Source organism: Orbicella franksi, chromosome 2 (assembly GCF_964199315.1).
Source record: "Orbicella franksi chromosome 2, jaOrbFran1.1, whole genome shotgun sequence".
NCBI classification, from domain to species: Eukaryota; Metazoa; Cnidaria; class Anthozoa; order Scleractinia; family Merulinidae; genus Orbicella; species Orbicella franksi.
In genome coordinates this window covers 16315117-16329842 of record NC_138146.1, presented here as the reverse complement: position 1 = coordinate 16329842, position 14726 = coordinate 16315117, and the positions used below count along the sequence as shown (strand labels likewise).

The window sequence follows — 14726 nt, the reverse complement described above, 5'->3', positions numbered from 1 at the left end:
TATTCGACCGCAAAATGTACAAATACCGAGAATGAATAATGATAAGACGAGGCCATCGTCCACTTCACAGAGTTCCTAAACCAACAGACTTTTACCCCAACAACACTCAGCAGTTGTGTTATTCCTCTACAGGAATGAGGAAAAATACATGCAGGCAGTCAAACAAACAAACAAACAAACAAACAAACAAAACTGTGAACAGAACACTTAATTAAATGTTGCGGTTTACTGGTTTTCTGGTAGGCATACCGCACTGGTGACCTATCATAATGCTCCTACAAGCAATTAGTGTCCCAAACCAGGAACCAGGAAACAGGAACCACTCTCGAGTCTTTACAGCTTTTTGACGTTGCCTGCATTGGCAGTGTTTCTAAAGCCGAAGGGTCTGTTGGTTTGGAATAAATTGTCTGCGAGATATCTGCCAGTCATGGTACTGTATAGATAGTCATTGGCCATCGTGATTGGTCCATTCTTGGTCTTGAAGGTGTGGTAATATGGTCAGTTTAAGCTGCTCAGTCACCCAACGACAGTAAAATTTGTTAAAATGAACTAATACAAGAGAACGGAATTGCTAGCAACGTGGTAAAAACGGAAATGATGTATGCAAGCCAAGGTTTTATCAAGCATTTATATCACTAGAGAAATCTTTTTTGTCATCTGACGGGACTAAATAAAATTGTCACGACCTCAGCTATTTATAACGTTAAGAAAGCTGATGGTCAGGATGTTATTTATCAGTCCTCATTTAGACGGTCATGTTACAAAAAAAGTTCTTTTTCACGCCTTTTTCAGTTTAACTTAACCTCGGATATCGACGGATACCCTAAAAGGCCTTATGATGATGTACCTAAACCATTTCTGAGCCTCTTGAAGGCAAGCTAATCTCTTCCTGAAGTCTAATCCAATTTCCTTCCAAATGAATTCCGCTCGAGCTCCGAATGATTGATTACAGACACGTGCACTTTGTGCCGACTAATATTTGGAGAAAAATAATAATTACACTAGAAAACAGGCTGGTTTTACAATGTAAAATGAACGCAATTTCCTGGTCGGAAAGAGGTTGCTCCGATCGAGCGGAAAGGTTCTCATTAAACAACAGAATAAGATGTATTGATTACATTATTGCAAAAAATGTAACTTTATTAACTTGTAGTAACATGAAAACGGCATACAAAAGGTTCTAACTTTTTTATACAAAGCAAGCCTAGGTAAACAAGTAGGCAGAAACATAGTGTGTCCGATCCACAGACCTTCTATTTTTCTTGAATTCGTCGAGATCGCAAGCTTAGCAAAACATTAACCTAGCGCGTGAGATATGAATGAGCAAAAAAAATAAACGCCTGTGGACAAACTGTAGCAAAAAGAAATTTCTATGATCATGTATAGTGTCTATTTTTTCATTATTATTACATCGCACCATTGATCACGCAATCTTGAATAACGTGACAAAACTACGAAGTACAGTTAAAATTGGAATATAGGGTAGAAAGACTGGTTGACGTCTGTTTTTTTTTTCTTGTGGGGAAAGTTTTGGGACTGGAGGTGTTGCAAAACGTTTCTACACGATATGTACAGTTGTCTCGACCGAAGCCAGCACCCTCTGTCCTGTCCACTACTCCCTCAGGATATTATTATGGCTGTTCGACGACCTGACCGTAAAAAATTAAAGACTTTTGGGGCAGTCTAAAACAGTGGATACAGACATTTCTGCGTAGAATGACTTTGCAGTGAATCCAAACTGGCGCCGGAAGATTGGCCAATAGGCCACATTCGATATATCAATATTCTAGCGTGGCTCCGAGGCCTTTAGGACAAACTCAGGCTATATTTGGTAGTGTTTTCTTTGTATCCAAGTCTCTTTTGGGAATAGACCATTTTACAGTTGTCTGCTCAGTGACCTGGCCTTTGTATGGCAGCAAGGCTAGAGTTGACCTTGTTTTGATACAGACCTCACTGCTTTTGTCATGTAAATGCACCTAGTTAGCATCAGAACAACTTGTTTTACGCAACAAAAGCAGTAAGGTCTGTATCAAAACAAGGTCAACTCTAGCCTCGCTGCCATACAAAGGCCAGGTCACTGAGCAGACAACTGTAAAATGGTCTACTGAGGGACAAAAGGAACTTTGGAAATTTGCGCTTTTGACCCGAAAGCCTTGGAGCCATGTTAGAATATTGATTTATCGAACGTGGCCTAACGAGAGAGCTAACGAAACATATGGCTAGTGGGAAGGCTATCCAGTTGGGAATTGCAATATTCCTAATCGACGTAACCTCTGAACGGATACGAAAATCAGACTAAAGCCATAAACGCCGGTCCGGTTAAGCCACTTTGAGACCTTCGACTGTAATAGTACGCTATTGATGTCATAGAGAGATCTAATGAACCTAATGAGGTTGGTGTGTCACATGAGAGGACAATAATTAAGGGTGCTTTTCATTAAGCAGATCGATCAGTCGGATTAAGACGATTATTAAGCTATTCCCAAATGAAATACATCAAACAATACTGACAACACAAATCAAAACTGTCCAACTAAGTGGAGTGTTTTTCCCCGCATCTGGGAAAATCCATTGAAGAAAAGGAGGGCAACGAACGAGTTTGTCAACAAGGAACGAAGCACAATTCTGCATGGCGTTCGGTTAGATTGGGTAGCAGCTAGCTGGCACAAAGAAATCGTTGGGAGTGAAAAAAAAATGGTGCGAGGTGAAAGCACTAGAAAGGAACAGGAATTTTAGTCTCACTAATCAAAGTGAACTAACTTCCAAAGGTGCTTTGTTTTCGTAAACTTTTCGGTCGGTCGAATCGTTGCGTCCGATTTCCGACCAAAATTTCCTTTTAATCTTCAGCTTAATGGAAGAGTCGTGACGCATCTACCACCTGGTCATCCCTCTAAATTAAGTGTACTTTTCTGCATGTTTTTCTCGTAATACCATCGTTTCTGAAACTAATAAACTAGATGCTCCCAGTCTAAAATTGAAAATTGAAAATACTGGATTTAAGAGTGGCACTTTTAACACCTCGGGGAAATGGGAGGTGGCTGCTACATAGGGGTTAGCCCGCTTAATAGAGGTTCTTCAGGAATTAGGAATTAGCATGAGGCCTTTTACAAACGTCAATTCATTCGAATACAAACATGCTTAAGGCAATATAGAATCACGGGAAGACAATAATAAACGTGGGTTTGGATGTCTTCATCAGCGGTCACTTTCTCTTTCGAACTCTTATCCGTCATCAAACCACGTGTATAAAATCGAATTAAATTTTTGGGACCGCTTAATATTGGCAAGGACAATAGAAAACCCTCATCTGGACGACCAAAAAATGGCCGACGTCGCTAAGTAGAGGTGGCCATCAATAAGGTTTCTATTTATAGTATTTTACTGACAATTATTTCGGGACTTTCATCTTGAGGGGTGGTCGCTGAACCTGAAATGTATAAGATCGTTCATCGGCCCAAATTTTGCTCGTTAGAGACTTAGATAGGTCAACTGGACAGAATTATGGAGAAAAAAGAAAGTTCTGCGACAAAATTTGCTTTTCCTCCATAGAGGTTCGACTGAGAATCTAACGGGTCTAAAAAGATAGCAATATAATTGACCCGCACTGTAATGTCACCCAGACCAAGTGTAAAAAATAACTAATACTTGTTGACAAGCAAAAGACCGAGACTGGGACCGACCGACCAACCAACTTTTTCCAAGGCGAGTTATACCAGAAGGTGGAAAATCTTTGACTGGTATTTGCATGCTCACCTCTGATTTATGCCTGTCTGTTATAATCTGGTACCAAAATCCAGCATGTCTAAAAAAGATGTCCGGTCTACCGTACTACAAGTTACACAAATACATTGTGAAAAATATCTTCTACAAGGCTAATCAGACAAGAAATGTAAAAACGTCTGGAAGAAAATTCATGTATTGACCTCTTCATTGCCTCTGTTATAGTCTGGCACCACAACGTATTCATTCTGTACTTCGTACTTCGCTCGGAGAGAGTCGATCTCAGGTCGGCGACTCTTCGCAGTCGACGAAGACGCACGAGCCTTCTTGACCTGCCAGTAACACACACCGGCCGCAAGGATCGCTAGAACAATCACGCCAGCCAACATTCCGATCAAGATCTTAGGGTGCTGGGTTTTATTGGCCATAGCTGACTTCTTCCCAGGCTTCTCTTCTTTCTGAACACTGACTGTTGGCATACCTGTTCAAAATAGTAAAATGTTCGGTTATCTTCGTTATTTTCCGGACATCGACATCTTCGGAAAGTGGTCGTACATCTTCGGAAAATCGTCGCAAACGGCGTTATTACTATGTTTAATATATAGATTTAGCCAGGCCTAAAAGCGGAGCTCCTGATTGCAATAATGACAATAATAACCATAAAAGAATGAAAGAATTTGTTTTTTCTTGGATCAGAAGCTCAAAAATTATCAATTGTGAGCATGTAATTTTTCAGCGTGTGGTTTCTTTATTTTTTCCAGCTAAAACACAGGTCACCCAAGCGTAATATAAGAGTTTGTATGGAGAGCTGTGGATAAAATATATAAGTTTGTATGGAAATTAGAAGATGACATCGAAATCAATCAATGTATGGGTAATTTGCCGAATAAACACTCTTGAACATTCAACGGTGTCATTTTTTCTCATCTTAGAGAGTTTAAACGAGATTTGTGCGAAATTTGAAAAATATGTCCTAATAACACCGTAGGACATATTTTTTGAGCCTGCAATCCAATCAAAAACAAGTACTTCAAGAAACACGTGACCTTGATGAACTCTGAACCCGAGCCCGCGAAATGGTCACGTGATACGGGCCAGCGGATACCTTGTTTTGACAACGGTCAGTCAACCATAACATGGACGTCCAATATCAAAGATGTTTCTATGGTAATGGTGCTACTCACTTATTTTTCAAGGTATTGGGCTTGGCATATGGACGTACCAGGGGCGGGGGAGAACACTCTGGGACGCCTGGCACTTTTTTTGTGTTTGGATCATCCACCAAAAAGTGACGTCACATCCGGTAAAAAAGCGGGCTGAGCGGCAAAATTAAATTTGAATGCGACATAATCGTTCTCTCAGTAAGTAAAATGGTTATATTTCGTAATCGGCGGGATATTTCTAACGTTTTATTTGGCCATGAGAAACAAAATTTTGTCGTCTTCCTCGTCATATCGTTTGATTGAGGAAAAGAACGATTATTTATTCAAAAACACGCTGTTTTGAAGGCGTGTGTTTTTACGAAATGTCGTCGTTTCTTCGCTGAATTCCACAGGAGCCATCGTTTGCGTGGAAATAATGATTTGTAGGTAAGTTGCACTCAATTCAAATATCCTATTCTCTTAGGTAGGTATTACACTAAGAGAAAAGCGCTGCGTCAGTTTTCTAGACGTGGGAGAACCTATTTAACAGAAGCCCATTTTTCAAATTTTCCCTTGACAAACACTTGAGAGTAACGTAGACGCGTTAATCGTATCACACTGTAAGAGTAGACCCACACACATAACGCGGCGGAACTTTCTTGTTGATCGACACTAACGCAAATTCATGTTCTTGCTTGTGACTCAAACTGGTGTTATAAATTCTGTTACGATTGGTTAAGAACCTTGAACAAGTAATCTTAACTTTTCCCTTGGCAATTCCTTAATTGGTAAACGCTTCCTTAAACATAAGCAGGCCGTGAACCCCTTAAAAATAAACAAGATATTCTTATGGGCGATTTAGTAATTTGGGCATCTCGTGTTTTTTTCAGTTATAATCTAATTTATTTTTCCGTTTCAACAGTGTTGAGTGTCAGCGACACTATAAAGTTTCAATGCTCCCCCTCCCTCGGATCCTATGAGGTCAAGCATGCATGCACCTTTCATTTCTTCAATTCCTTTCATTTGCCTTGTTTGCTGACCAAGTTCCTTATCTTTTAATACCTAACTATCATACTTGCAGCTTATTTTGGAAGGTTACTCACACATTTTGCCTTATTTTGAATGTGCTTTCTCTATATAAGCTTACATCAAGACATTTCAGTCTCAGGGAATGACAGAACACTAGCAATTCTGACAATTGTCTCTCACAGAGTTCAATTATTTTAATTCATCACACTTTCAATGTGCGATCTTAACAAACTGTTTGCAAACAGTAATGAAATATCATGCCCCAACACCCAGCCATAAAAGGAAGTCTGGGAACAGGTAGTAGCAACAATGACACTGCCAGGCTGGTGAATGTTACAAGCTATTATGAACTCATGTCTGACAATGATGAGTGACCATGAAACATGGTGCGGTGGAACTGAACACCCAGACTGCGAGTGACATTGCTAGGGTTAGTGTTGTGAAAGTGATTGCTAGCTAGTAGTGTCTGTGAACTTGGACCAGACCAGAAAAGAAAAGGTTCAATACCAGAAGTTGACTGAGAGTAACAAGTTTGTACTCAAAAACTGAAGCTGCCTGATCAGACCAGTTTTGAGGTCAGCTTCATCACAACTTGTCAAGAGTTCCTGAATTGTGTATGTGGGAGGACTCCATGTAATGACATATATGGGGAAGCTCTGCTCAAAAGTTTTCAGGCTTCAGATATAACTATTAAAGGGTAAGGGATTTCTGACAAGTTGAATTCAGGCATATGAAAGGGTACGGAAATCTTTCTTTTACGGATTTCCCTTTTTCTGGTTCTAAAATGTTGTTGATAATCTCTCATTTACTCTCCTGAGCCAGAATGAGGGGATTCTGATAAATTGTTCAAAGAGATATTTTAAAACTTCTCTCTACGGGTTTAGAAAAGGGATACAGTATTAAGGGGCTGGACTTTGAGATGGAGCTTCCCCATTAAGAACTATGTAGAATACCTCCCCCACCGCCCCTCCTTGTGTAACAAGGATGTTCAAATTGTTTTCTGGAAAAAAGCAATTACCGGTAAAAAACAAACAGTACCAATTTAAGGGATTGTGTGATTATCAATGTAAGTTCCCATTTGTATTTTGAATTAAAGTGGGCCTAACGTTATCCACAACAGTATAAAATAACCATACTTTGCAGCTTCATAGAGACTCAATCTGATAATGAAAACATTACTTTTATATTTCCCCTTCCTTTGTACCTTGTGATATTTTTAGGGAAATTCTCAAAAAGTCCCTCTCCCAAAGAAAATAAAATATATAAATAAAAATAACTTTTCTTTAATCTTGAAAATGATCTCTGCAATAAAAATGTCATTTTTATGGCTCTTTATCATCTTGAAGTGTGTTGTGAAGAAACTGCTTATTAGGAAAATATAAATGTTCGACGGAAAAAATGAACAGAAAAAAACAACAAACTCTTCTTTCAGAGGAGCTCCTATATTTTATAATTTTTGTAAACCTCTTACAGAATGCAACTTTTGGTTAGGTTGCACTTCACTGTCACGGAAGAAATCAAACCAGAGAGGCTTTGTATCTTTATTATGATTTGCATTATCAGTAAAAAAAATTCACACTTGGACAGGTCCACTGACACTCTTACATGTATGTTAAAGATGGGAAAAAACAGGTTCGGCATCATCTAAATCAAGGGATTGTATGCCAGTGTGGGGTGTATATGCCAGGAGGTAACCACCTAAGAAAATACAAACACTAAAATTAAAATTAAACAACAACTGAGAACTTTTAGAGACCTCCATCAGTCACAAAGAGACCAAGAACCAGATCTTTTCAGTTTAACAAATTGACATCAGTTTTTCATGCATCTGTCTTGAACATTATTGATCATGAATTCTGCTGTGGATCCACAGGGCGATAGGATACACTCATCCGCAAACACAGGAAAAACTGACATCAATTTGTTTTTTTAAAATAACAAACTCATTGCCAAATTGTATGCTCTCGCTCATTGACACGCCTCTTAAAATTATAAATTTATGTGCCAACAGGTCTGCTTATTGATGATGAAAATTAGCCAATGAGCGCACAACAATTTTTACAGTTATCGCAAAAAGTATAATTTTTCTTAGTAATGATTATTTTGTTAGTAAGAGTTTCAGAGGAAAAGTCCAGTGTAAAAATGTTATCTCAACAGAAAAAAATAATTTAGTTTAACAAGATGAATTCAGAAGAACACTGATTAAGAAGAGAAATAAAGTGCATCTCTTGTTTGCATTTCTCTTGTGGGTGTTTGCTCATTTACCTGACCTATGAAAAACAAGATATAATGTATACTTTTTACCTCTGCTGTAAATTTTTCAAACCAGTTGTTTTCACTTTCAGAGTGGTTCTTAAAAAGAATCACAAGCACACCACCCACCCCCTCAGTCCCTATTCCTACCCTACAACAGTACAGCCAGGATCCCATATCAACCCCCCAACATAACCCACCATAATACTCCCATACTACAATACAATCTTTTTTTATTATTTTGTACAGACATACCTAGATTAAACCATCCGATCTCTGACCTTTTGGTCCACTTCATCTCCACTAGGCCACGAGAGCAATCAGTGCAAATTTATTTATATTTGTTAGTCTAATTTATTATTGCTCTCAGATTTCCCCTTCCCCTTTGATGAAATTAAATTGGTTTTAAAAAATAAACTGCTGTAAACTAATTAAAGCAGAGATAGAAATTGAGCCATAAAATTACTACAATTTTGGTATGAGGATATTAAAATAGCTATAAGTTATTAATATCCATATGTTCTATTGTAAAGAAAGTGTAACTACTTACCGGTAAATTGAACTTCATTGTCAGAGACAAAAACCTAAAAACATCTAAACACAGGTCAGTGAAGACATTGCCAGTTTTGCTTTTGCCAACAACCACTCTGCCTCAAAAATATAGAAGATAATGACAAAATCAATAACAAAACCAACCTCTGTTAATTTGATAACCACACCAAATTCCCCTCAAAAATTCTCTTCATCTTACAGTGAAATTTTGCCAACAGCATAAATTCAACTCAATGCTTTAACATGCTTCTCTCATTAAACTTTTACCCCTTGAGTCAGAATTTGTAGGTGTATCACATAGAATTTCACAAAAGATTAAAAATGCTGTTAAACTTTTGCAAATATCTGCATCATGTGTAAAATATGCAAATGAGGTGACTGATGATGTCATACACTCAACCCAATATTACATCAAGTTGGTAGGCTTATAGTTCTACTGGAAACACACCTATGGCTATTAAAATTATACACAGCCTGTATTTTCCCATGGCAACTCACTCTTTTCTAGTCCTCTCTAACCTGAGGCCACAACTTCGACGTTATAATATTAATATGCTTGCTGAATCATGCAGATGAGGCATCATTGACAAATATCAAAATGGAAAGCCAAAGGTGGCCAGAAAAGCCTATATCAGAGAAGGTTGAAACCCAGTATGTTGCCATGGTAACAAAACTGTTAAGCTAATATTATGGAGGACATCTGCACATTTCATCATAATAGCACTTTTAAAGCACTGTCCCTAGGAGCCTATGGTCCCTTGTATCTGGACAATAGTTCAAAACTTGTCTGGGGGACTGGATGATCTAAATGGTAGGTGGGAGACTCCCAGAACATTGAAGAGAGTTGCAAGAAAGATTGTAAAACTAGCTCCTTGCGGGCACTCATTAGACACTAACACTACTAACATGACTGAGTTTGGACAATATATATATTGTTTTTTTGGATACATGTAAACAATGTACTGTTACTGATCATACAAGAGGTACCTTGCTACTGAGTTAAGTCTTAATGTGTGTATTTAAAGGAGAAGGTCACTCCAAAAATGTATATTTTTTGTCAATGCTATATGAAAACCTTGCACTTTAAGGTTAGCTACTCACAGAAGTTTCAGCCTCTAAAGTGCAGGTTTTCCTTATGAAGTTCACCTGCAAAGAAGCCCACAATTTGAACATTGTTGCCACAATTTCAAACAGTACTCAGCAGCCAGGTCCCATTTTCGTGTCCTAATGGCTTCCGACAGTTTCCGCTGTGTGCCAGGATTCCAGCGTCTTTCTTATACGGCTTTCTTATTCTTATGCTGGAATCCTGGCACAGAGCAAAAACTGTCGAGGCTGACAACAATTTGTGCCCTCTGCCGGCACAATATAACATTCTTTTAAACAAACGCTAATTTTACACTTTTAGCATTCTCACATTCTTTCACACGTATTCTATTTAATATATGCCATTCGCTTGTTATATTCAAAATTCTTAGGTCTGTTTTATCATTTCATTGTTGTCCGTCGAAGACAGCAGACTGGCTGTTGAAAGCTCACAATTTTAAACAATTTTACCAGAGAACGTTTTTTGCCTCTTTTATAATGAATCCTGGTATTGGATCTTCAATATTTTAAGCAAACAATCACTTTAAGATCAAACCAAGCTAGAATTTTCAGCCCACCCACAATGAAGCAATCACACCTGACCTTTGTGAATTATTTGATGCATGCATATGAGACAGCCATTTTTCATTTTTTCTTTATGAGATAGAAGGTAGATGACATTTAAACATTGATCACATAATGAACAAAAGTCCTGTTGCTACAGAGCTACATTGTAGCCCCACCAGATTAACAGAAGATGAGGTGCTGAAAACAGATCTTTGGAAGAACTAAAAAAAGCTGTGTAAATAACCACCAGAGGCCTGTGTTCCCACAGCATCTCTTGTTGAGTTAATTTGATATAGAACATAACTTTAAAATCTCAAAATGGTTGAATTAACTAATTATGAAGTCCTACAAGTATGAGAATTTCAGATTGTATGATTGCAACCAAGTATGAAGTTTGATAGAGAAACAATGGTAAATCTTACAATCCTACTTAACAATTATTGAATTGCGAGCTCAAGATTCCCATCAGGTGATAATATGGTTGATACAGCCTCAAACTATCACCTCGAAGAAGTCTGGACCTCATAGTCCAATTCTTGAAAAGGAAGACAGAAGATGTTGTCTATTTTATTATTAATAACTACTTAATAACCGAGAGTGAGGTCGTTATGGGAAAATCTCAAACTGAGGTCTTGCCGTATTGACCGAGCGATAGCGAGGTCAATACGGTAGGCCGAGGTTTGAGATTTTCCCGTAACGACCGAACGGTTGAGGTTATTAAGTTGTTTGTTATATGGCTCATCAATAAAGAGAAAAATCATTTGAGTGGAAGTCGTCAATTTGCATCCGGCGATGCGCGCGTTTACCGATTCATTCATCGTCTCAAACCTAGGGCAAACCTACACAGTCAGTGAACTTCACCACTGTATTACGTATTCCATTAAAAACACTCATTTCTTTACGGAAAAGTCACTGTCACAACCTCAAAAACGTATTTTAGTATTGTGGTACCACAAGTTGATGGGGGAGTTTTTCCGACTTTTGGGGTGAAACGTCAACGCATATAGAAAAGACAGCAAGTGCTTCAAAATTGTCCAAACCAACCGTCTTTCGGTGAAAGAAAATACTAATGCTTCAGAATGCACTGCTCAAAATAAGCTTAACTCGATCTTTGCATTCGCTTTCGACAACATATCCTCGCCTTCTTGATTCTGGGATTTATGGATGAACATTTCAAGCCTTGTGAATGTCTGCAGTTATCAGAAACACTGCTACCGACAGAAACTGCCTGATTGTTTACATCTGATGATCCTGGAAGCTGATTTACACTTGCTTGTGTCAAAGCGAGGGAATCTATTTGATGAGAACTTTGACGGAGTTCAATACTTCGGTAATTGCTGTGACTAAGATGATACCTTATAAGTTTCTTTGTGGTGTTCTGCTCAGGATGCATGGCAGATCTGCCGATCGTGTTTTTTACTTAGCAATTTTAGCTTTACTTAAGACTAGGCAAACTTTGATTGTTTTTCACTGGTGCCTGCCAAGGTTACTGACTGGTAAGTCATCTCTATAAATTTTATTAAAGAAATATCTCTAAACCTTTAGCTACTGACATTCTTGTACTGATTTTAATCGGCTTTCATCACTTCAATGCGCTTGAATTTTCAGAACTGGGCTCTTCCTAATTTGCATAATCCGTAATCGGCCCGTGGGCATTACGGCTGCATAATGACCGCTCAGATCTCGCTCCTAGCCAATCAGAGCGCGCATTATATCGGCCACAAGCCAAAGCCATATAATAATAGATAATAATTTAGAGGTTCAAGCTAATTACAAGATAAAATCTGAATTCTATCCAGCATTTAATTATGAACCACTTTACAGTACCCGGGAGGAGGGGGTACTCCCAGAAAAAAACCCCAAAACCCTTACTCTATTGATCACCAAAATCTGAGATTTTCTGTATCCTATTTATGCCCAGACCAAAAATTTGACAACCTATTTACAACCATTGCCACTGACACAGTTGCCCTAAACATAAGTTTTGAAGCCCTTTTGTTTATGGTCTTATCAATAATGATGAAAAAGTAGTTTCTTCTAAACAACATTACCCAATTCAAGACTACAGTAGAGTACAAAACCCATACCCTATTTAAGACCAAAGTGGCCAAAATCGATACCCTATTTATGACCAAAATGGCTGAAAAACCCTACCCTTTGGGGCCACACATACCTATATAGTGCATAAAAGGGAGTAATCTTAACCCCCCTGCTCCGGGTCACAGTAGAAGTGGGTACCTGTCAAAAGTGGGGGTTAAGTTAAGAGGTAAGGATATACCATACCATTGGGAGCTAACCCTAAACAGGCCAACCCCCCCCCCCCCCCTTTTTGAACTGCCCAAAGAAGTTGATCCCCAGGCCGACATTGCAGTTGAGATAATACAGAGGAATGTACAATTAACCACTGGATGACTGAAGGAAAGTTCTACTCATCTGGACTGCTTCATCCCTTTGCTGATCTTTTCGGGGAAATCTGTAATCCCCAAAGTATGCATTTACAATGAACTCTAGCTCTCAACATAGATTATTTCTTACAGAGAAAAAAGTATTCAGCAAGAGATACGGAAATAGGATACTAACCTTGAGTAGACGATTTTCCACCACACGCACGTGGATACAGAGCTTCAACTGTGTTCACTTTTAGAAAAAACCGGCTTCTGTTAAACATGTTCCCATGGTACACAGTGCAAACTATGGCCAGCAATGCTTCATCCAGGTTGTTGTTAACATTATAGGCCATTGCACTTAGTGTTATCACCGAGTCACGAACAATAAGAACCAAAAGTCGGAACAACCCCAGTTTTGCAAATGTGTAAAATCTGCCATTCGATGACAGAAGGCTCTCCGTTATTTTCCTTCAAAACAATACTAAACTGTTTTCTTTTGCCGAAAGTTCTGCTTAAAAAGTCAAAGAAATGTGCCTACAACATCTTTCTATCCTCAGTATGAAAGGACACGAACCTGATGGTTTGCAAATAGAGGAAAAACTTCCCCAATCGAAACGCCATTTTTTTGCTTTGTGAAACGAGCTGCGTGGCGCAGTTTAAACCGGATGTGACGTCACTTTTTGGTGGATGATCCAGATACGCAAATTTCAGGAGTCTTCTGCCCCGCCCCTGGTCAATAACCAATAACCCATATTTGTGCAATAGGTCATTCAAAACAATCAATCAATCATTAGTCAGTCTAATCAATCAATCAATTAGTCATCAATCATTCAATTAACCAATCATCAGCCAGTTAGCAAAATCAATCAATCAATCAATCAATGGATCGATCATCAATCAATCTGCTAAATCCTGCAGATCCCCTTACACTGCTCTCGCGTCCCTAATCATCGCAATTCTGACAATCTTCAATAAATTGTATAGGAAACTAGTCAACAAAAACGTCATGAAAAACTGGCTGCTAAATACATTCAGTTAAACATGCAGCTAAATACAGGAACTGTAACCCTATCAAAGACCTACAAGTAACCATTCCCAAGTAAGGTCTAAGTTCAAGAAATAAATGAGTATCACTGTTAATCAGACATAAGTGGTATTCGAATCTTTAAGTCACCTTGCCCATAAGAAAATGAGATACCACCACCCTGCTTTTCAAAGAGACGTTTACATGTAACCGTTACTCCCCTTTCCCTTATGGCAGGTTTCTTTTACAGGTCACAGGTCACAGGTCACAGGTCACAGGTCACAGGTCACAATCAAAACACTGAGTAGATTTCGCGATGTAACAATTACTGAGATTCCCGAGAGGTTTATCGATGTTTCCATGCAACAAACCCTAACTAAAAATGTTTTACTTTATAATTTTAATGAAAACAACAACAACAACAAAAAAACATCATAAAACAGATGCATACAAGTGCGTCCCAAGTGCAACTATAAGAGCTCTTTCTTGAAAAAAAAAGCGCGTAGGGGAAATCATTTGTAGCACTGAAATTAAAAAAAAAAAATTGATCCAAAGAAAGCTAAGACTTATAACTGTTGAAAACATAAATTGTTTTTAGCCTTTCAATATAATATGAAAACGAAAGACGCTTACACTGATCCGTGAATTATGCATCTACTTACGCGTGATTTGTGAACCAACGACTTTTGCGGGAATAATTGTTCACTTTTTTTGGAGATTTTAGCGTCATTAAAGCTCGTAAACTACACCAAACTAGATGTAAAACCTGTCCATTCCACGCGACTGAGAACTAACCACAGCGACAGTGTACCAGGAGGACCTAGAATCTAGTCTGTCACGATGTGTCACACATGCACACGGCATTTCCATGCATCAAAATGGAGGATTCTGTATGTTTTGCGAAACGTGGATAGAATTTGTATTTTTATGTAACACATGATTTAGCCTTTTTACGTGAAAAGTGATTTT

General features: G+C 38.5%; 1 protein-coding gene and 1 long non-coding RNA gene across 8 annotated transcripts in view; both read right to left on the bottom strand.

Annotated features, from left to right (window-relative positions):
- Positions 1-14726, bottom strand: part of LOC145478245 (fibroblast growth factor receptor 4-like) — a 52081-nt gene that overhangs the window by 20797 nt on the left and 16558 nt on the right. The gene's annotated exons all lie outside the window — the stretch shown is intronic.
- Positions 4212-13788, bottom strand: LOC145478282 (uncharacterized). Of its 5 annotated transcripts, none has more exons than XR_014048222.1 (3): positions 12927-13788; positions 8695-8791; positions 4212-7589 (listed from the first exon to the last, which is right to left on the bottom strand). It is a non-coding gene; the product is annotated as an uncharacterized LOC145478282 (long non-coding RNA). The 5 variants fall into 5 exon arrangements; XR_014048223.1 differs by having other exon boundaries at positions 13308-13788; XR_014048221.1 differs by having other exon boundaries at positions 4212-8791.